This window comes from Dermochelys coriacea, chromosome 7 (genome assembly GCF_009764565.3).
Source record: "Dermochelys coriacea isolate rDerCor1 chromosome 7, rDerCor1.pri.v4, whole genome shotgun sequence".
In the NCBI taxonomy this organism is placed as follows: domain Eukaryota; kingdom Metazoa; phylum Chordata; order Testudines; family Dermochelyidae; genus Dermochelys; species Dermochelys coriacea.
The window spans coordinates 66,800,091-66,820,901 of NC_050074.1; the positions used below are offsets into that span (position 1 = coordinate 66,800,091).

General features: G+C 40.4%; 1 protein-coding gene across 31 annotated transcripts in view; it reads left to right on the forward strand.

Moving 5' to 3' along the window:
- ZMIZ1 (zinc finger MIZ-type containing 1) overlaps positions 1–20,811 on the forward strand; it is a 504,711-nt gene that overhangs the window by 21,533 nt on the left and 462,367 nt on the right. Inside the window, exon 1 of one of the 31 annotated variants that reach the window (XM_043518773.1) lies at positions 10,761–11,123. The exons of the other annotated variants lie outside the window; for them this stretch is intronic. The gene's annotated coding sequence lies outside the window, so the exon portion shown is untranslated. Of the gene's footprint in view, positions 1–10,760; positions 11,124–20,811 lie in introns of those variants that run through there. 31 annotated transcript variants of the gene reach the window in all.

Here is a 20,811-nt window from a genome sequence, read left to right on the forward strand (position 1 = left end):
TAAGTAAAAGTCACAGTAAATCTGTGCTAAGAAGCCGTTGCTGCCAATGGAAATCATCAGGGATCAAGAAAAAACAAGAACAAAATAAACACAGACAAAGAACTTAACCCTGCCAGTCAGTGAGACTTACTGACTGTAGCCAATTCCTGTTCGAAGCCCTTGGTCCAGTTTATGAACTTAGAAGGCTGAAATCCTTTTGATCTTCAGCGAAGTGATTCAGAGAACTGAAACGATGCTGGAAACTCTCTGCCTGAAGCATACCACTTCAGGCTGTGATCTGATCATGCCTCTGAAAGTAGACTGGGTTAGCCTGGCCCAGTACAAAGGAGAAATCTCCAAAGAACCCCCTCTTCCCTCCAACTGGTGCTGCAGGGCAAATTGTGTTTGGTTCTTCAGTATGTGTCATTCTTCCCTTTGTCAGTACTCAACAAATGCTACAGTATGGTTCTGTAGGATACAGAGTCTAAGGCCTGGTCTGCACTAGGAACTTGTTTCTCAGGGGTGTGGATTTTTCACATCCCTGAGAGATGTAGCTATACTGACTATCCCCCAATGTAGACAGTGCTAGGTCGATGGAACCCCTCCTGTTGCCATAGTTAGTGTCTACACTGAGGCTTTGTCTACACTAGAGAGCTTACAGTGATGCAGCTTTATTGATGCAGCTGCACCGCTGTAAGATCTCTCATGTAGTTGCTCTATGCCAACAGGACAGAGCTCTCCTGTCGACATAATTAATCCACCCCCAATGAGCGACAGTAGTTATGCTGGGAGGAGAATCTTTCTGGCCAACATAGCACTGTACACACTAATGCTTATGCCGGCGTAATTTATATCGCTCAGGGGTTGGAATATTCCCATAGGTTTTGCTAACGTAAGTGGTAGCGTAGACATGGCCAGAAGCGCTACAGCGGCACAGCTGCAGCATTTTAAGTGTAGATATACCCTTAGATGAGCCATAAAGCCAAGGTCTAGTTTTCTCTAGAACAACCAGTTCAGTTCCTCTGGTTCAGACAAAGTTCATATTTCCACAGATCCAAAAACTTCATGTGAATTTTATTAAACACATGGAGTTTTGCTATAAAACTGGCAATTTATTAAATGGTCTCCCCTATCCTGGGACCTTTTTCCCTGAAAAATTTGGTGAGAGACAGGGCTATGACCTTGAAGCCCATGTCCTGACACCTTTGAGGTGGGGTTTAGCTAGGGCCCTATCAAATTCACGGTCCATTTTTGTAAATTTGATGGTCATAGCATTTTAAAAATATTGAATTTCATGGGTTCAGATATTTAAATCTTAAATTTCACGGTGTTGTAACAAAACATGAATATGTATTTAAAAACAGCAAAATATTAACATGTAAAAGCCCTTAAGACTTAATGGTGTTTCTCAAACTGGGAGTCTCGACCCTAAAAGGGATCACAAGAATATTGGAGCGGGGTTGCAGTCGTGGTATTACCACCTTTACTTCTGCGCTGCCTTGAGAGCAGCGACTGCTGGCCGGGTGCCCAGCTCTGAAGGCAGCGTAGAAGTAAGGGGGGGGCAATACCCATGAGCCCTTTACTATAGCCTTGAAACCCCCTTTTGGGTCGGAACCCCAGTTTGAATATGTAATATAGGATAAAAGTACACAAGAGATAAGATTTCACAGTCCGTGACACATTTTTCATGACTGTGAATTTGCAAGGGCCCTACGTATAGTTACGAAATAAATCCTCTGTTACAATAAATGAACAGCTGGGACTAGAACCCTGGTTCTCATGCTCCAGAAACACAGGCCCCTACTCACTGAACTAAAGGAGAACTGCAGTACCAGCAGCTCTCATAGCCTCTCTGCGGGCCAGCCGCTAGTTATCAACCTTGCTCACTCATGCATACAAAACCAGTACAGTACAGTCAGCTACTTCTTGGGAGGGATTAGCTGTCAAGTAGACCAACTGGCCGAATCTCTTAGCTGCTTGCTTGACCAACTCCCTGTTCAATTTTTGAAGCTTTAAAGCTTAGATTGGCAGGGTGGGGGGCTGAAGTACTACAGGAGGAGTTTGAGGTTTTGGTATTTTGCACATTGTACACTTCCTAGCATAATGGGGTCCTGGTCCCTTACTGGGGCTCCTAGGCACTGTAGTAATACACATAATAAATAATAATCTCTAGTGTCAACCTAGAAATTAGTTCTAATATCCAATTGATATTAATTTATCTGCTTGTTTAAGTTCCCCAAGAAACACTGAGTGCAATATTCTTTGCTCCCTGATTTTTAATACTGTTGTGTAGTCTACGCACTGCTTCTGTGCGTTCTTAAGTAGCTGCCAAGTTTCGCCCTAGAGGTGGTTGCATCAGTTCAGTATTGATGGATAAAGTCATTAGGATTACTCTGTGGTGCTTAGGTAATATATTTGTCATGTGCTTTAGAATCCTTGAGAATGAAATATTTCTCTTGATTATATAAAACATGTGTGTCTGAGAGAGAGATTTAAGGGGCTCTTCCTCCACTGATGTGCATAATGGGAGGCACAAAGCATATGTATGTAAAATGGAGAATAGAAATAAATTGAATAAATGTCTTCAACTTCCTAAAGAACAAATAGATGGAACAAATGCACACAAACTGGGGACTTGATCCTGCAAACGCTTATGCGCATGCTGAACGTTGGACACTCTGAGTAGTCTCAGTGAAGTCAATAGAACTAGTTTATGTTGTGTTTGTACAGCACCTAGCACAATGCAGTCCTGCTCCATGATTGGGAGTGCTAGGCCCTATAGTAATACAAATAATAAATAACAATACATTAATTAATAACAATAAACTTAAGCATGTGTACAAGCATTTCAGGATCAGGGCTAGGGCTCATTTCTGTGTTGTGTAAAATTTTTGACTAGACTAGTGCTGCAAACAGAATAACTGTCCTCTCTTTTCAACCTTTATTATAAAATAACCCAGAAGAATGATCTTGTCACAAATTCTCTGTAGCTGCTGTCAGGAAAGCCTCCCATACCTCTCATAGAGCCTTGAATTATGCATGCTTTTCAAACTTAAGTAATTTAAAAAAAAAATTATTTTTTTTTACTAATTGCAGCTGGTTGGAAAACAAAAAACACAAAAATCATAAACCTCTTCGTGTAATTTTCCCTATAATTTTCCATCAAAAGTTGGTTTGGACAACATTTTTCTGACCAATTCTGCACATTTTCCCGGGTTACTAGTTTTTTGGGTCCATTAAATGAGATTCTGTAAAAGTGGCCCAAATCTAGTATGTCCTAAGCACTTCCCATGTGAAAATCAGGCCACTTTAAGGTAACTCAAGTTGGACACCCACAAAGAGTCTCCCGAAATCACTAGTCACCTTTGAAAATTTAGAGCAAACATTTTCTTTGTGCATAGAATTTGTCATTTTTCCTTTCATGAATGGTTGCTTTAATAATAATTCTCAGGACAAAATTTCATGTTGAAACCCCTCTATTTCAAAAGAATCCACCTTAGAGATTTGTGCGTTACACATAAAAGTGCTGGAAGTAGGGGTGCTGGGGGTGCTCTAGTACCCCCTGGCTTGAAGTGGTTTCCATCAGATACAGGGTTTACAATGTGGTTCAATGGCTCTCAGCACCCCAACTATAAAAATTGTTCCATCACCCCTGATTACACACACATTTGATTAACACTTTTCAGACATCTATCTGTTGAAAAATACAGATTGAATTAAGTCAAATCATATTGTTTAAAATATTTAAGCAGAGGGCTTCATCTTTAAACTCTCAGAATGTGTCATCAGAACCCCTTTTTATATGAAAACTTTTTTCCTATCAAAGGGAATGTAATATGTAGATGCTAAAATCTGTAATTATTACTAAATCTTACTTTGGAGGGTTCACTGTATTGTTGTTTGTATAACACGAAGTAGGAAATTCATTTGAAGTGGCACTCAAAATTAAAATTATTAATAATTTTTTACCATCCCCTGGCAAGGAGTTGCACAGGTTGACTGTGTGTTGTGTGAATAAGTACTGTCTTTTGTTTGTATTAAATCTGCTGCCTATTAATTTCATGGGGTGACCCCTGGTTCTTATGTTATGTAAAGGGGTAAACAGCACTTCCTTGTTCATTTTCTCCACACAGTTCATGATTTTATAGACCTCTGTCATATCCCCCCTCATTCATTTCTTTTCTAAGCAGAACAGGCCCAGTCTGTTTAATTTCTTTTCCGATTGAAGCCGTTCCATACCATAAATCATTTTTTCCATCTCTGTGTCATTTCCATTTCTAATGTATCTTTTTTGTGATGGGGCGACCAGAAGTGCATGCAGTATTCCAGATATGGTCATACCATGTAGTAGCATTATGATATTTTCTGTCTTCTTATCTATCCCTTTGCCTTTATCATCATTGAATTTCATCTGTCATAGAATCATAGAATATTAGGGTTGGAAGAGACCTCAGGAGGTCATCTAGTCCCCTGCTCAAACCAGGACCAACACCAACTAAATCATCCTAGCCAGGGCTTTGTCAAGCCAGGCCTTAAAAACCTCTAAGGATGGAGATTCCACCATCTTCCTAGGTAACCCAATTCTAGTGCTTCACCACCCTCCTAGTGAAATAGTGTTTCCTAATATCCAACCTAGACCTCACTCACTTCAACTTGAGACCATTGCTTCTTGTCCTGTCATCTACCACCACTGAGAACAGCCGAGCTCCATCCTCTTTGGAACCCCCCTTCAGGTAGTGGAAGGCTGCTATCAAATCCCCCCTCACTCTTCTCTTCTGCAGACTAAATAACCCCGATTCCCTCAGCCTCTCCTCGTAAGTCATGTACCTCAGCCCCCTAATAATTTCCATTGCCCACTGCTGGACTCTCTCCAATTTGTCCACATCCCTTCAGTAGTGCGGGAACCAAAACTGGACACAATACTCCAGGTATGGCCTCACCAGTGACGAATAGAGGGGAATAATCACTTCTCTCAATCTGCTGGCAATGCTCCTATTAATGCAGCCCAATATGCTGTTAGCCTTCTTGGCAACAGGGACACACTGCTGACTCAAATCCAGCTTCTCATCCACTGTAATCCCCAGGTCCTTTTCTGCAGAACTGCTGCTTAGCCAGTTGGTCCCCAGCCTGTAGCGGTGCATGGCATTCTTCCTTCCTAAATGCATGACTCTGCACTTGTCCTTGTTGAACCTCATCAGATTTTTTTTTCTTTTAGTCCAATCCTCCAATTTATCTAGGTCACTCTGAACCCTATCCCTACCCTCCAGCATATCTACCTCTCCCCCGAGCTTAGTGTCATCCGTGAACTTGCTGAGGGTACAATTCATCCCATCATCCAGATCATTAATAAAGATGTTGAATAAAACCGGCCCCATGACCGACCCACTGGGGACTCCACTTGATACCTGCGGCCAACTTTTGCTATCCTTTTGTTGTCTAGTCACCCAGTTTTGTGAGATCCCTTTGTAATCTTCGCGGTCTGCCTTGGACTTTACTATCTTGAGTAAAAAGGTCGTAGAGCATTAAAAAGGTCATAGAGCAGTTTTTAAACTAAGGGCTGGGGGAAAGCTGACAGGTGTGGAGGACCACATGGTTTGGACAGAGACATTCCTTAGGGGAGGATCTATTAATGGAGAATCTCTGTGCTCTAGTGAAGACAAGAGGATGGAAAATCATAAAATACAGGCGGGGTCTGATGAGAAATGGTCAAATAGAAAAGAGTCCCATTCAATTACATCATGTAATGGCAGAAGGCTAAAAGGAGACAAGTTTTTAAAGTGCTTATATACCAATGCTAGAAGTCTAAATGGGTAAACTAGAGTGCCTCATATTAAATGAGAATATTGATATAATATGCATCACAGAAACTTGGTGGAATGAGGACAATCAATGGGATACAGTAATACTAGGGTACAAAATATATCGGAAGGATAGAACAGGTTGTGCTGGTGGAGGAGTGGCATTATATATGAAAGAAAGTGGAGAATCAAATGAAGTAAAAATCATAAATGAATCAAACTGTACCACAGAATCTCCATGGATAGAAATTCCATGCTCTAATAATAAGAATATAGCAGTAGGGATATATTACCGACCACCTGACCAGGATGGCGGATAGTGACTATGAAATGCTCAGGGACATTACAGAGGCTATTAAAATAAAAAACTCAATAATAATAATGGGGGATTTCAGTTATCCCCATATTGACTGGGTACATGTCACCTCAGGATGGGATGCAGAGATAAAGTTTCTTGACAACTTAAATGACTGCTTCTTGGAACAACTGGTCCTGGAACCCACCAGAGGAGAGGCAATTCTTGATCTAATCCTAAGTGGAGCACAGGATCTGGTCCAAAAGGTGAATATAGCTGAATATATTAAATGTAGGTGAATATATTAAATTTAACATATAGTGAATATATTCAATTTAATAGCCCTGTGGCAGGAAAAACACCACAGCGGCCCAACATTGTAGCATTTAATTTCGGAAAGGGGAACCCACAAAAATGAGGAGGTTATTTAAACAGAAATTAAAGGGTTCAGTGCCAAAAGTGAAATCACTGCAAGCTGCATGGAAACTTTTTAAAGACACCATAATAGAGGCTTAACTTAAATGTATATCCCAAATTAAAAAACATAGTAAGAGAACCAATAAAGAGCCACCATGGCTAAACAACAAAGTAATAGAAGGAGTGAGAGGCAAAAAGGCATCCTTTAAAAAGTGGAAGTTAAATCCTAGTGAGGAAAATAGAAAGGAGCATAAACACTGCCAAATGAAGTGTAAAAATACAATTAGAAGGCCAAAAAAGAATTTGAAGAACAGTTAGCCAAAGACTCAAAAAGTAATAGCAATTTTTTTTTAAAGTACATCAGAAGCAGGAAGCCTGCTAAACAATCAGTGGGGCCACTGGATGATCGAGGTGCTAAAAGAGCACTCAAGGACAATATGGCCATTGCGGAGAAACTAAATGAATTCTTTGCATCGGTCTTCATGGCTGAGGATGTGAGGGAGATTCCCAAACCCGAACCATTCTTTTTAGGGGATCAATATGAACATCAAAAGGTGGATAAGGAATTGGTTAAAGGGGAGACTGCAACGGGTCCTACTGAAAGGCGAACTGTCAGGTTGGAGGGAGGTTACCAGTGGAGTTCCTCAGGGATCGGTTTTGGGACCAATCTTATTTAATCTTTTTATTACTGACCTTGGCACAAAAAGTGGGAGTGTGCTAATAAAGTTTGCAGATGATACAAAGCTGGGAGGTATTGCCAATTCGGAGAAGGATCGGGATATTATACAGGAGGATCTGGATGACCTTGTAAACTGGAGTAATAGTAATAGGATGAAATTTAATAGTGAGAAGTGTAAGGTTATGCATTTAGGGATTAATAACAAGAATTTTAGCTATAAGTTGGGGACGCATCAATTAGAAGTAACGGAAGAGGAGAAGGACCTTGGAGTATTGGTTGATCATAGGATGACTATGAGCTGCCAATGTGATATGGCTGTGAAAAAAGCTAATGCGGTTTTGGGATGCATCAGGAGAGGCGTTTCCAGTAGGGATAAGGAGGTTTTAGTACCGTTATACAGGGCACTGGTGAGACCTCACCTAGAATACTGTGTGCAGTTCTGGTCTCCCATGTTTAAAAAGGATGAATTCAAACTGGAGCAGGTACAGAGAAGGGCTACTAGGATGATCCAAGGAATGGAAAACTTGTCTTATGAAAGGAGACTTAAGGAGCTTGGCTTGTTTAGCCTAACTAAAAGAAGGTTGAGGGGAGATATGATTGCTCTCTATAAGTATATCAGAGGGATAAATACAGGAGAGGGAGAGGAATTATTTCAGCTCAGCACCAATGTGGACACAAGAACAAATGGGTATAAACTGGCCACCAGGAAGTTTAGACTTGAAATCAAATGAAGGTTTTTAACCATCAGAGGAGTGAAGTTTTGGAATAGCCTTCCAAGGGAAGCAGTGGGGGCAAAAGATCTATCTGGCTTTAAGATTCTACTCGATAAGTTTATGGAGGAGATGGTATGATGGGATAATGGGATTTTGGTAAGTAATTGATCTTTAAATATTCAGGGTAAATAGGCCAAATCCCATGAGATGGGATATTAGATGGATGGGATCTGAGTTACTATAGAAAATTCTTTCCTGGGTATCTGGCTGGTGAATCTTGCCCATATGCTCAGGGTTTAGCTGATTGCCATATTTGGGGTCGGGAAGGAATTTTCCTCCAGGGCAGATTGGAGAGGCCCTGGAGGTTTTTCGCCTTCCTCTGTAGCATGGGGCATGGTTGACTTGAGGGAGGCTTCTCTGCTCCTTGAAGTCTTTGAACCATGATTTAAGGACTTCAATAGCTCAGACATGGGTGAGGTTTTTCATAGGAGTGGGTGGGTGAGATTCTGTGGCCTGCGCTGTTGCAGGAGGTCAGACTAGATGATCAGAATGGTCCCTTCTGACCTTAGTATCTATGAATCTATGAATAACTCATTTACAGTATTAAAGAGTTACCAACCTGAAATCTAGTCAGTTAAAAAAAATTGTTTCAAGTATTTCATTTACTACTGAGTTACCCTACCAATTTGCGTGGCTTTATAGTCATACTTTCCCCTTTAAAAAAAAAAAAAAAAAAGTGTTTCTTTCCCATTTGTATGTATGAGACACAAACAGAGGAAACTGACATATGAAATGACGAAACTGACTCTACAGAGCGCTGTCAAATGCACAATATATTACCAGGCCCTGATCCCAAAGTGGGAGTTGGGACTACTCACTATGTAAAATTAAGCACCATGCATAAGTCCTTGGAGGATTTGAGCCGTACACATTTACACAGTTAAAGAAATATGTATATATACTCTTTTTTCCAGAAACAATGGACCCAGTCCTCTAAAAGATTACTACTGGATGGAGTGAGAAAAGAGCATCTCGGGTTTAAGGCACTGACTGAATTTGGATTCCGGTTGTCCGGGTTCAATTATGTCCTGCACTACAGACATGGGTGAATCACTTAAACTCTCTGTAAATTGGTGTCCCATCTGTTAAAAGGAAAACAGCAGTCCCATTCTCTGTCTGACTTGTCTGTCTGGAGCAGGGATTGCCTTCCTACATTTTTTGTACAGCACCAAGCACAATGGAGCATCAATCTCTGTTGGGGCCTCAAGGTATTATTGTAAAATAACTCTTTATGAATAATCTCAGTTCAGTCAGTAGAACTGAGGATACTCAGGTGCCCTGGGTTTCAGAGAAAGGCTTGTGTGGTAACTGCTTCTGTGGGTAGTTCTTAGGTGCTATTATGTGTTTTGAGAAAAGCTGTCAGCCCATGGAAACCTGAGAGTCCAGGAGCCATGTGCTGATGTGACACTGATTTTAGTTCCCCCACTTTGCTTCCTTCCTTGGAGGATTGGCAAGCAAGTTATAACATCAACCAGTGTGCTATGTAGGCAACAGCTCTTCAGGGAGAGGGATGGTGAGAGAACACTTGGATGCCAAATCGGATTCTCATTAGGCATTTCTGCTTGGACTTTACAAGTCTGTGGACAGTGGTTAAGACTCTGATGGAGATGCATGCTCTTCGTAGGAGGGAGAGGGAGAAATTCTTTTGGATAAACACAGGTGTTTCAATTTACCTATGCTTATCCCGCACAGAGATGCAGCATTGTGTGTTCCAGCAGAGCTGATGGGGCGAGTTGGGTTGTCGGGGGGAGGGGGGGAAGGAGAGGAGTGAATGGTGGAGGGCTTTCAGTTCAAATCAGTGTTTTGTATTTAGAGACTGTTAAACAATGGGAATTCTGCAGAGAACTCTGTGTGTGTGTGTGTGTGTGTGTGTGTGTGTGTGTGTGTGTGTGTGTTTCCTTGCAAGTTGTGAAATCAGACTGAATTTTCCCAAAACCTGCTTAATGAAGAGTAATTTTTCACAGTCATGTGGTTGAATCAGATGACTTCCAATGTGTCCTCAAGCCCAGGGTTGCTGTAAACACCAAGATGCTGTTTAAAATAATTCTGTATATGAGAATCTTAATGTTCACACTTTTATTTTTCTTTTGCAAGGAAGATGCCCTTGGCGGTTATTGACCTGTTTACAGTCTCTGAGATGGTTTGTGGGGGAAGAGGGCATTATCCCTCTAATTGTACATTCACATAAAGGAAACAGATGCTAGGCACTAGTTTTGAGAAGCCACTGAAGGAGGTGGTATAAAAGGAGCGTACATCCAGGGGAGAATTCATCTGGGTGTGGCAGGGGTGCTGGAACAATTTGTACAGTGGGGGTGCTGAGAGCCATTGAACCAAACTATAAACCCTGTAAATGATGAAAACCACTTCAAACCAGGGGGTGCTGCAGCATCCTTAGTTCCAGCACGGGGGGGGCGGCGGAGTCGGACGGGACGTTCTTTCCATGATGATGCCCCACCAAAAAAGAGGCAGGATGGGGGGAGACCTGCTTGGCTTGTGTGGCTTTGGACCCACGGATGGGCTGCTGGTGCTAGCAGCTACAGCAAGCGTCTGGGGCTTGATGTAATTGGCAAAGGGGCTGAAGCGTGTGTGTATCTCCTTCCCCCCTCCCCCCCAAGAGAGGGGGAGCCTGGGACCGCTGATGGAAACATGATTAGCATCAGCTGGGTTCCTGCAGCCGGCTGCGATGTGCCCTAGAGCTAGGGGAGCCGAGGGGGTGAAAAATGGGGGAGGAGGCTGGAAAAGGGATAGGTATGGGGGAGGGGAAGGAGAGAGAGCCTCTTAAGTGCAGATTCAGTTCCTCGTGATCTGTGCAAGGCAGAGGGATTAATTGGAGGAGAAATGGCTTCGCCAAAGCTACAGCATCCTCTTGCTCTGTGGCTGAAGATCAGGTCCTTCTGGGGCCCTGCGATCTGCTCTGTGTGTGGATTAAGGTTGTGAAGCCGAGTGCAGCTGACAGAAATTCAATGCAGGCAGAGAAGAGCAGCTGGTCTCTAGCCAGTGTGTTTTAAATGCTTTTTTTTTTGCTGCACAGCTGGAAGCTGAATGAGTTTGCTTCAGTGGAAGAAAACTCAGCCCTTGGTGCTTGTGTAAACACAGTTTGAGAGACAACAGCCTTGACAAAGAAACTGAAATGTGACTTGCACATCAGAAGTACAGTGTGAGGGAGAACTGTATTTATACAAGTTGGTAAAGTTTTATGTTTTTGTTGTGTTTCAATGACAGAGGTTGGCTCTATTCTATGGCCTAGAGTGGCAGGAATAGACAGTGTAAGACCTTGTATGTATTTTTTGCGCAGGGTACCGAATGCAAGAATTGAATCCTTGGTAGCTGGCATTCGGTGGTAAAAGCAATGCAAACAATGCCAGAGGATCTGAGCTGTGTTGTGGCTGTATTGTACTTACTGTCCAGGGAAGCATTTAGGACACTTAATCTATGAATATTGTGTGCTATGCTTTGCCTCTTTTGTGCAGTAAAACTATTACAGTGATGTTCAAGTTCAATTGAATGGATTTTTATCTTCAAATCCCATTAAGTATTACGTTTTTTGGGGGAGGGGCATTGGTAGTATTTACTTAGGAATATAGCATATAGCAGGGGTCGGCAACCTTTCAGAAGTGGTGTGCCGAGTCTTCATTTATTCACTCTAATTTAAGGTTTCGCGTGCCAGTAATACATTATAATGTTTTTAGGAGGTCTCTTTCTATAAGTCAATAATATATAACTAAACTGTTGTTGTATGTAAAGTAAATAAGGTTTTTAAAATGTTTAAGAAGTTTCCTTTAAAATTAAATTAAAATGCAGAGCCCCCCGGACCGGTGGCCAGGACCTGGGCAGTGTGAGTGCCACTGAAAATCGGCTTGTGTGCCGCCTTTGGCACACGTGCCGTAGGTTGCCTACCCTGGTATATAGATATCTTTTAGTTTTAAATTGCAGCATTTTTGTGATCAACAAGCTGTTCAGTGTTTTGCTCCCCCCCACAACCCCCGTTAGGTTATAAAGCAATTACTTAATACAGCTTTCATGCTTTATTAGGCTTTCTTTTCTCTTCCCCCGTTGATCTAGATTGTGTGTGTTGTGAGTGGTGGGGGGAGGGAATCATTATATAGGTTGGTAGAGCACTTCCTTTTGTATATGCTTTTAGCTGTAAAAAGGGTGGTTGAGGGGTTGTGACCACGTGAGTGGTAATTTTATTTATGTTGGTCTCCTTTCAAACTGTCACAGTAAATCTATTTTACTTGTCACTTTGTAAATCATTATCCAGGATTAAACCTTTTACCAGCTTTTAAGAATTCTGCAATCATTTTAAGCACCTTCTCTTCCCTCTCTTTTCCCCCTCCCCCAGTTCTGTTGAGTGTCTAGTGCTCTTATTAGAAATCCTGACTCTTCGTCCCATCTTGAAAAAGATATATTAGAATTAGAAAAAGTACAGAGAAGGGCAACCAAAATGAATAGGGATATGGACTAGGGATGTAAAATATTAAACAGTTAAATAGTTAACCAATAAGAATTAATCTTACCATTAATATGTTGCAGTTAACGTTTAAAACAGATTGGTAAATGATTTCATGACACTGTAATATCTAATGTGCACATTAAAAATGCCGCAGCAATACCTGGGGAGCGCTCGAGGTTGCAGCGCTCTCGTAGCTCGGGGCACCGCTGCATCAGCCCATGCCCGGCGGAGAGGACACCACTGGGGGCAGCCCTGTAACACCTCCCTTTCCCCCTCGCCCCGGCTCTGCTTCTCTTGCAGCTGGCTGCAGCAGTGGGTCTGCCCGGGAACTACTGGCTCTGCCAGAACATTTGGATCTTCCCTGGCACCGCTGCTCTCCTGGCAATGATCCGCCAAACTAGCTGCATTAGGCAGTGCCTAGTAACTGGGAGAGCGAGGGGTGGGATCAGAGCAAGGCGCGCAGTGCCCAGTCATGCACATGCAAATGATGCCCCAACCCACTGAACTCCACCTCTGAGGAGAGACAGCAAGGTGGGCCCCTCCTCCAAGTCTTGTTAACGATTAAATGGTTAACCAATATAATTTCAGTAGTTTAAATGGATACTTTTAAATATGATATTTACATCCCTAGTATGGAACAGCTTCCATCTGAAGAGAGATTAAAAATAATACTGGGACCGCTCATTTTAGAAAAGAGATGACTATGGGGGGAACCTGATATAATCATAGAAAATCATGAATGGTGTGGAGGTGAATAAGGAAGTGTTATTTTACTCCTTCACGTAAAACATGAACAGGGGTCACCCATGAAATTAATAGGCAGCAGGTTTAAAACAAACATGAGGAAGTACTTCTTCAGACAGCACGCAGTCAACCTGTGGAACTCATTGTAAGGGAATGTTGTGAAGGCCAAAACTATAACTGGGTTAAAAAAGAATGAGAAGTTCATGGAGCATAGGTCCTTCAATGGCTATTAGCCAAGACAGTCAGGGACGCAACCCCTTGACCTGGGTGTCCCTAAGCCTCTGACTGCCAAAAGCTGGGACTGAATGACGGGGAATGGATCACTTGACAGATTGTTTGTGCTCATTCCTTCTGAAGCATTTGGCATTGGTCAGTGTTGGAAGATAGGATATGTGGCTAGGTGGGCAATTGGGTTAAACCAGTATGGTGGTTCTTATGACTATTCAGATAATATTGTACATGATTAGGAGGAAATACTTTGTCTCCAGAATGTAACTGACATTTTCAAAAGCAAAGCTGGAACAAAGGAGACTTTGAACTGTGCAAAGATTTAAAAAGTTAAATAATATTTTGAATATTATAGTTCTAATGTTTTTCCTATTGTCATGGGAGACTTGGATAAGGTCCCAGGACTGTGGTTAACTTTGCCCACACTCTTAAGTCTTATTTAGTACTGCTGAGGAGTTCAAAATATGAAACTGTTCTAGCTAATTCTCTTCCCCTGAGAAGACAAGACAATATAGGATAAAGGCTCCTTATTCTCAAATAAAGAGTAATAATTATGGGTTTTTCTTTTATATATGGTCCAGTTCTATTTTTAGTAGACGCTAATGAAACTTACCTTGTGCTATACAGTGTGGCAAGCTAGTCACTGACCACCTTTCCATCTGAGGGGGTTATCTGGGGCTAGTTTGAGATGTTTTAGTGAAGTCTATCATCATTGGGTTGGAAAAGTGAATATAACAAAAACACGTGACCTTGGGTGAATGTAAATTGTTAGGAATGGAACACAGTTTGTGCAGTGTTCTATTCACGTTTTAGGCTTTCTGAAAGGAAATAATTTCATAGAATGGGTATAAATAGGTCGGAGGTCAAAACTAGGTCTTTAATAATAAAAATAAATTAATAAAAATCATGTGTGCTTCTGAATGCCATCCCTAATAAAACCTGTGGTGCCTGAGGAGGAAAAATAAGATAGGCTATGTTCACTTTTTTTGTTTTGAAGCTTATTTCTTTAATGTAGTGGTAAGTAAGGGCCTGATCCTGTAAACATTTAAGCATATGCACAATTAGCTAATGCTAGTCATCCTATTGATAACAGATTTTACTAATGTAGGTGTGACGGGTTGGATCACATAAACCCCCTGGGAGCTGCCACCTGATGTGCCAAGACTATTTCTGCTCCTGCTTTCCTGCCCTGGCAGCTTAGACTTCAGTGCCCTGCCTGGTTTGAGCCCAACCCGCTAGCCTGCTGCAAACCCAGACCCAGGTCTGAACCACGTCCCCTAACAGCTGTAGGCTTAACTGAAAGCAGCTTACAGAAGTTTCCTGTCTTTAACACTCAGATGCCCAACTCCCAATGGAGTCCAAACCCTAAATAAATCTGTTTTACCCTGTATAAAGGTTTATACAGGGTAAACTCATAAATTGTTTGCCCTCTATAACAGTGATAGAGAGATATTCACAGCTGTTTGCCCTCCCCCCCCCCAAGTATTAATACATACTCTGGGTTAATTAATAAGTAAAAAGTGATTTTATTAAATACAGAAAGTAGGATTTAAGTGGTTCCAATTAGTAACAGACAGAACAAAATGAATTACCAAGAAAAATAAAATAAAACCTGCAAATCTATGCTAATACAGTAAGAAGTTGAATACAGATAAAATCTCACCCTCAGAGATGTTCCAATAAGCCTCCTTTACAGACTAGCCTCCTTCTAGTCTGGGTCCAGCAAGCACTCACACCCCTGTAGCTACTGTCTTTTGTTCCAGTTTCTTTCAGGTATCCTTGCGGGTGGAGAGGCTATTTCCTTAGTCAACTGAAGACAAAATGGAGGGGTCTCCCAGGGTTTAAATAGCCTTTCTCTTGTGAGTGGAGACCCCCCTCCTCTCTCCTATGCAAAGTCCAGCTACTAAATGGAGTTTTGGAGTCACCTGGGCAAGTCACAGGTCTATGCATGACTGAGTTCCTTACCAGCCAAGTCACATTCCTGGGAAAGCTCAGATGTAGATTGGCGTCTCCAAGTTCATTGTTGGCTTAAGGGCTTCTTGACTGGGCACTTACTGAGAATAGTCTTTTCTCAGGAAGCTGACCAACTGCTTCACTAAAACCTACTTAGACTCAGACAAGTATATAGCCAATATTCATAACTTTGAATACAAAAATGATACATGCATACAAATAGGATTAATAGATTCAGTAGATCATAACCTCTACAGAGATATGTTACATGGCATATGTAGCATAAAACATATTTCACTTATGTCATATATATACATTCATAAGCATATTTCCATAAAGCCTTATGGAGGCACCGTCACAGTAGGCCCTCATGCTGGTGTGGACTTTTAAAAATTCCAATGGAAAGGTTTGTTTTTTGTGTGTGTTGTTTTTAAAACCACGTAAAGAAACATTATAACCAATATGAAACTGACTTGCTTGTTTTTCCATTACCTGAACTTAAAGAAGTGCAAACGCTTTTAGTTTTAACAATCCAAGACACCTTGTTAAAATAGGTTTCAGAGTAGCAGCCGTGTTAGTCTGTATTCACAAAAAGAAAAGGAGTTCTTGTGGCACCCTAGAGACTAACACATTTATTTGAGCATAAGCTTTTGTGAGCTACAGCTCACTTCATTGGAAGTGAGCTGTAGCTCACGAAAGCTTGTGGTCAAATAAATGTGTTAGTCTCTAGGGTGCCACAAGTACTCCTTTTCTTTTATGGTCTCTAAGGTGCCGCAAGTACTCCTTTTCTTGTTAAAATAGTTGTACTTTCAACTGAGTGTCCCTTTAAAGCTTAAATTATAAGGAGTAATTAAAAGGGAAGAAAATGCTCTTAGTACATGAATTCTGTAAATGCTTTAAATGTATGTGTAACATTATTTATGTGACTGGTTCAGTAGAATTCAGTGCGACTACTCTCACAAGATAAACATTTTCTTGCATCTTTCAAAGACCAGAGTCTAGTTATTTAGCTTTTTTCTCTTATGTCAGTTATTTGACATAAGATGTCATTAATGTGATGTCATTTATGTGACATCAGATTATCTGCATATGGTTGTCAAGACAGCATTTGAACTTGTAACTTAAAGGATGTAAGTCTAAGGCTTTTATTGGTTTATGAAGTCTCTTAGGGCTCATTTTCCATTTATATATCCTTCCTGTTCCTTCCCTAGAGGCCTATTATTATTATTATAATATGTAATGATATCTTATCAGACCAGATTATCCTGGTGTAACTTGCTTTTAATATGTTAACTTCAAAGTGAACTTGGTGATTGAGTTGAAAGTAAAGCACAGAACCGCATTTCAGTCAGTTTCTCTGGCAAATAAACTTCCCCTTTCAAACTTCCAATAGGATACATCCATTTCCTAGATGGTAAGGTGAGTGTATGGCAAATACATAATAAAAGGTGAGTTACATAGCTTCCTGTTGGACCTGGTAAAAATGCAGTAAATCAAGCATGTGGGGGAAACAGAAAACTAATCAGATGCTAAAGAGATTTCATGACTATTAAGTACTTAAGCAGTCTTTTTTTCTTTTTTTTTTTTTAAATAGTCCAAACCATTAGTTACTATGTCTGTCTCCATGCCAGCTATATGGGGAGAAAAAAGTCTCAGTTTAGGGTGATCTTTATCAGCTTGCACATGCTAGTGTTTGACCTATAGAATAAGTCAATTTGCATTTTGGAAAATCACTAAATCTGAAAGCCACACAGTCAGCAGTGTGTACAAATAAATAGCATAAGCAAAGCGTGTCACTTTGGTTCTTGATACTAAATATAGAATTTGAGGATAGACTATACATCTAATGTGCCCTCTTAAACACACTGGACGCAATTAGGTAACCAATTGTAATTGAAATGCTTAAGTTACTTGTTTTTTCAGGCTTTCATTCTTAGTGCCTCGAGTTAGTTGTACTCAGTAAGTCGAGAATAAACCTGTAAATGCATGTTGGGTGTCCGCTGACCTGTTTGTTCCCAATTGAGTGGAGTATCCATTAGAGTTGCACACTTTCAGGCTGTTACAAGTATTGCAAAACAACTATTGTGAAGTTTTTTAGACAATTGGTGCATTCTGATTTTAAAATGTAAGATGGGCCCAAATCCTCAGAGGTACATTTAGTTTTATCCGAATATGATGTCTCAAATGCATATCTATGTATCAAATGCATCAAACAATACTGGGAAATTCTGCTTTCAGGGCCTTCCTTTTTTTTTTCTTTTCTGAAAAGAGGTGAAATATTCCCAATGCATTCCTGTATACAGACTGCTTTCTCGGTAGGGAGTTCCAGCATATTAAATTACTCTGTTTAATGGGAGTGAATACAAGGGAATAAAAATCCCATGCAATAGGAAAAGTCAATCTCCTTTTGAAAACTTTCCCCAGTTTGCAGTGAACATCAGCCAAAGAACCTTCATTGTATCTATGAGGGGAAAACTTTTTGTCATTATACCTGTCCCAAAAGTGAATGCTATAGGGTATGGTTGTACGATTTGAAATAGTAGTATGAATCTAGGGGAATGTTTGCTAAATATGTTAATAGCTTCAGAGTGAACAAGTAATTCAGCTGCCCTTAGTCAAAGATATATGCTCAAATTCAAGAAGAGAATTTCACAGAGACAAGACCTCAACCCAAATCTGATCACCTTCATAGCCATGTGCTTGGGGAAAGGATGAGGCAAGCCTTGTGGAGGGGGAAGATAGAGACTAAATATACTGCAACATTCATTTCTCAATCTAGAAACAATCTAGTTGCATGTATCTCTCATTGTAGTCCATTCATAAATATTAAATGAAGAGAAACAATGGGTGTGACATTCCTTAGAGTTAATTTGCATAAAGCCAGTGTTTCCACAACCAACTGAAAACAGCTTCCTGCCTTCTCAGTGAGTTGGCCAATGAGAGTTTTCTGTTTCCAATATACAATGGTTGTAAATTGAGATCCTGCTGCAGAGTTGGGAGAGGTTTCTGTGGAACCAGATAGCTGGAGTTAGTGTAACAGATAATGGTATCATTCGTCACAAAATTGCAATGGTTTGTTTGAAAGCATATGTGACATGAATTCTTTGGATTCAATTTTTAATGGCGCTCAATGCAGTCAGAGTTTTTGGCTTACTTTTGTCACGTAAATGACATTTGTATTGTAAAGTGGGAAAGAGTGTTATTTTGCTTTTGTCTTGTTTATTCCACTTAACATATGCACACTTTTTACTGTCGTCATGTAGATTGTCCCTTACTGTTGACAACCAGTATTAATTACATACAAGTAATTATGTATACATATAAGTGTGAGTAAACCAGTATTAATTACATATATAGAGAGAGAGACAAGGTAGGTGAGGTCCTAGCCCAATAAAAGATAACTTGTTGGTGGAAAATACAAATTTTTGAGCTACACAGATATTCCTCAGGTTTGGGGAACGAAGGAGAGTGTCTTTATATTGAGAGATATTTTTGCCTTTTGAATACTCAAAATCAGAACTAGCTTAAAGCAGAGCTGCAGGATGGGGGAGGAAAATTATTAGTGCTGTTTTGGTTTCTTTCCTTTTTTAGGAGAGATGAAATCCTGAAAAGTGTTGCTCACAAAAATACTTTGTGTGTGTCTTTTTTAACCTGAGAAGTATTAGGAATAGCAAGTCCTATCTTAGGTGTTTTTGTTAGAGGGTCCCTTGGAGGACCAGAGAACTGGGAACTGTAATGGGAGATTTCAGAGCTCATAATTCAACAGCAAGGGGTGTTGGAACTTTCACAAAGAGATCTAGCCTTCCAAATGTTGATCAGAATGTTGAATAAAATAGTTATTAACTAAAATAGCTTTTAATGGTCTGACATGTCACATTGCCCTTTCTTGGTGTTTGTGGTGTTGTCATGCTATTTGCTCACCATTCATGAATAGGTTTCAGAGTAGCAGCCGTGTTAGTCTGTATTCGCAAAAAGAAAAGGAGTACTCATGATGGGTCGTCATGAATAGTTGTCCATGGAGAAAAGAGAGAAGGAGTACTTGTGGCACCTTAGAGACTAACAAATTTATTTGAGCATAAGCTTTCGTGAGCTACAGTCTCTAAGGTGCCACAAATACTCCTTTTCTTTTTGCGAATACAGACTAACACGGCTGCTACTCTGAAATCTGTCATGGAGAAAAGGGCAGACAAGACCTGAATTTCTAATTTGAAGAAAATCTTTAAGGCCTTCTTTATAGAATATAGAGAGGCAAAATGAGGCAAATGCAATTCTTCCACTGTGGCAGGTTAACTTCAACCATTATGTATGCCTTTTTTCATTTTCCATAATTTTTATCTCATATCAATAGCAGTCATTTGTAGTAACACTGGTTTCCTTGGTGCAGGAAGACATCATGGGCCCATTTTTGGCTTTCTTGGCCAAATGAATGAATATTAGTGTGTGCTATTTGTCATATTACAGCATACAAGTGATTCAGTTATGGAACAATAACTTATAGGTAACACAGTGATGTATGAATGATTCCATGCTCTCCTGGCGAGAGAATGGGGCGGAATAAAGCTATGCTAACCATATTTAGCCTCAGTGTATTGTGTCTCAGCTGTGTTGCATTTTTAGTTATTGCTAAAAATTGTGGTAGAAAGCTGCCTGAAATGAAATGTGAGGAACTCTGTATAATAATAAAATCAATTGGACTGTTTCCCCAGTAATTCTAGAGACTGATGCATCATTAATGTTGGTAATACAGTGGCTGTCAGATCACAAACTTCTCAATAAATGTGCAGCTGGCAGGCTTTGATGGAAATAGGAGGCAAGCAGAGAATGAGATTTAGGGTTTTGATATATGGGGTGTCAGCCATGTGATGAAGTTTTTATCAATTTTTGTCCTTTCTGTCTCTTGTGCTCACTACATCTGTGGTCTTCCTTGCCGTTTCTGTTGGTGGCTGAAATGCTAACTGTGCTTTTTTTTAAGTATTTAGTGTTGGGAACGTTGTTTAAAGGAAGAACTAGCTTTGTGTTTTCAATATGTTGTTTGATTATACCAGTACCATTGCATTAGGAATGTAATACTATAATTGGCAGCGATTAGGTATCTGTTATCAGTAAAAAGACTTTTGATGGAAATTGGAAGCCGAATTGTCAGCTGAGAACTTCCAGTGACACAGGTAGAACAGCAAGTCAGTTATTTAGTATCCTAATTAGCCACCTTGTCTAGGAGAGGCACCCAAAGAGAGACGATTGATGGATTGGCTCCTCTTTATTTGGTCTCTGAATTTTTTTCTTTCCATTCAAGCTTTGAACTGTCTAATACTGATAATTTCTAATTTATCTTTTAAATAAATCATTTTAGACCGCCTGCTCCTGTTGCGATTACTTCAAAAATCAAATGGGTACGTTGCAGAGACCAAATGGATTGAAAGTGGTGCAAATACCTGCAACTTTAAGGAAAAATAAACAAACTAGTTTGCTTAAAGCAAATACTGATAAGAGAG